Source organism: Littorina saxatilis, linkage group LG7 (genome assembly GCF_037325665.1).
Source record: "Littorina saxatilis isolate snail1 linkage group LG7, US_GU_Lsax_2.0, whole genome shotgun sequence".
Lineage (NCBI taxonomy): Eukaryota > Metazoa > Mollusca > Gastropoda > Littorinimorpha > Littorinidae > Littorina > Littorina saxatilis.
Window position 1 is genome coordinate 5089387 of NC_090251.1, and position 3014 is coordinate 5092400.

Below are 3014 nucleotides of genomic sequence, written 5' to 3' on the forward strand. Positions count from 1 at the left end.
ACATAGTAAAATATTCGATGTCGTTAATCGCGATTGAATGAGATTCAAGTTGAGTCTGTAAAGCAAGTTTAATGAGATGTTCTGATAGATCTGCAAGTGGTGTCCGAAAATTTGCGATACGTGTGAGCACATTGCAGAACTATTTTCTGGCAAACTTGCGATCTTTCAACCCATTCGCGCATGAATATAAGGGAGTCCCTGTGGGGGTTACACGGTGCAAACGTGGTTTCGTACAATCGAGCACGCGGTTAGACGCAGGAAAACTTTGTTGTTGCGGTGTCCGCGCCAAAGTTGACGACAGACGTGCGAGACGGTACATGATACCACAACCTTTGAGGTAAGTTTGAGCTTTACGACGGCTCTATTTTTACTATTTTGCGTGTAGAACTTAAACCACTATTATGATTTTGTCATGTTTACAAACTGAATTCGAAAAAAAATGCCTTTCTGTCAGAAAAACGCAACCAAGTGGCAAATTCATGGGTAGAGTAGATCTAGGTACAGTCCAACGTGAAAAGAAGTTTTCGTTTTTTATGATTGTTTTGCGCCTCTTGTTAGTTTATTTTCTATTTTTTTAAATGAAGATTAGATCATGTGGTTCAGGTTCATTTGTTTTGTTGAGAATCTCAAGAAATAACGTTTGAATCTCTCATCATAGCCAGAGCTGTCTCGTTCGTATAGCAGACGCCATTGCTGCTTTCCGCATGCGGTGTCAGCGATGCGTGCGGGGCAGAAATTATGACAGATACTGGCATTTTCATTTGCACTGGAGCAGATTTTACACAGCGTGTGGTCATTTTTACATTTAGTCAAGTTTTGACTAAATTTTTTAACATAGAGGGGGAATCGAGACGAGAGTCGTGGTGTATATGTGTGTGTGTGTCTGTGCGTGTGTGTGTGTGTAGAGCGATTCAGAGTAAACCACTGGACCGATCTTTATGAAATTTTACATGAGAGTTCCTGGGCATGATATCCCCAGATGGTTTTTTTTCTTTTTTGGGATAAATGTCTTTGATGATGTCATATCCGGCTTTTTGTAAAAGTTGAAGCGGCACTGTCACACCCTCATTTTTCAATCAAATTGATTGAAATTTTGGCAAAGCAATCTTCGACGAAGGCCGGACTTTGTGTTGCATTTCAGCTTGGAGGCTTAAAAATTGATTAATGACTTTGGTCATTAAAAATCTGAATTGTAATTAAATCATTTTTTTTTATAAAACGATCCAAAACTACGTTCATTTTATTCTTCATCATTTTCTGATCCAAAAACATATAAATATGTTATATTCGGATTAAAAACAAGCTCTGAAAATTAAAAATATAAACATTATGATTAAAATTAAATTTCGGAAATCGATTTAAAAACAATTCCATCTTATTCCTTGTCGGTTCCTGATTCCAAAAACATATAGATATGATATGTTTGGATTAAAAACACGCTCAGAAAGTTCAAACGAAGAGAGGCACAGAAAAGTGTGCTATGCAGCACAGCGAAACCACTACCGCCCTAAACAGGCTCGTCAGTTTCACTGCGGTCATTGTTAAAAAATGCAGTGCGTTCAGTTTCATTCTGTGAGTTCCACAGCTTGACTAAATGTTGTAATTTCGCCTTACGCGACTTGTTTCTTTGTGTTACGAGGATGTGTTCAGGACAGAACCACTCTGATTTCCAATATGTGTATCTTGGGATCTTGACGGTTGTAACATGCACTGTTATGTACCTCAATGTGCGATGTAAAGCTGTGGTAGCCATTAAAATATCTGACTCCAACTGTTGCATACTTTTTTTTCAGATGCCAGGATGCTGCTAATGCTCCTATCCTTTCTGCCAGTCCAGTCAATGCTGATCCAGGAGCAGATCAGAGAGACCGGTACGTTTCTACTGTAAATAATTGTTTTAACATGTTTTTCATTAATCTTAATCTTATTATACTGGAATGACTTTGCTTGCATGCAGTCATTTTTTTTAATTTTCTGTATCCATACTGATTTGTGCAGACATTCCTAGCAAAGTCTTTCCATGGCGTGGTAAGTGCAGGTTACATATGGAATCAATTACATTTATACACGTATTTCAAGTACCAAATTACCCCTAGTTGGTATGAATGGAGAGCTTCAGTTGTCTGCTTTTCTGAGGTAGACATTTCCAAGTTTATTGGTGTCACTTGCTCCTTGTATTTTTAATTCATGTTGTAAACCTTTTCAGTTACTATTTTTAATTTTTCTATTTTAAGAAAGGTTCATTTGTCTGTCCACAGATTGACACACTGGATGGGAATGGGGTGGTTGTCCGTTTACTTAGGAAACAAGGATCATCGTTTGTGTGGCCTGCTGTGGAGGAGATATTTTTTGTGAAGTTTGAGGAAGTAGTTGAGGTGCTGCCTGTCCCAACTCTTGACAGACGTGGCAGACACACATTTCAATAAAAAGTTGTTTCGTTTTGACTGAAATAAACCCATGGTTAACTGATATTGGTGTCTGTGTTTGTTTGCGGTGTCCATGGTTACACGCGAGACGTTCTGTGTCATTTGATGAATATCTGCATGTATTACCAAGATTTTTCAAAGTATGTCCATAGTCCTGTTTAAGTATTCATGGAGATTCTTTAAATCATACAATTTTGCAGATAGCAATTTCTGATCACTTGCTGGAAAGGTTTTCTGTGAATGAGGAAATTGTTGATCTGGCGTCCTCATAGTAATCCCCCCATTATGTAAGTGTATGGTATATTTTGAAACTTCTGGTACTTCTATGAAGCAATTTCTATTGTATCTCATTGGAAATTGCATGATAATCACTTGTATTTTTTATGATAAGAGTAAAAATGTGCCTCTAATGGTGTCCTGTGTTTCACGCGAGACGAGGCAACCTTCAACACATTATCTTAAATTACAACATTTCCAAAAGTTTATCTTGCTTTTCAAAACCTTGTGTTGGAAAGTTGAGATGTTAAACAAACCAAACACACCAAAATATTTCAATTTTGACTAACTTTATTTTTGGGCACTCAAGTC

The 3014-nt window shown here is 37.5% G+C and overlaps 1 long non-coding RNA gene across 1 annotated transcript; it reads left to right on the top strand.

Moving 5' to 3' along the window:
• Nucleotides 1–222: 222 nt before the first annotated feature.
• LOC138970524 (uncharacterized) lies at nt 223–2469 on the top strand. Its single transcript, XR_011456979.1, has 3 exons — nt 223–337; nt 1794–1871; nt 2259–2469. It is a non-coding gene; the product is annotated as an uncharacterized lncRNA (long non-coding RNA).
• Nucleotides 2470–3014: the final 545 nt, after the last annotated feature.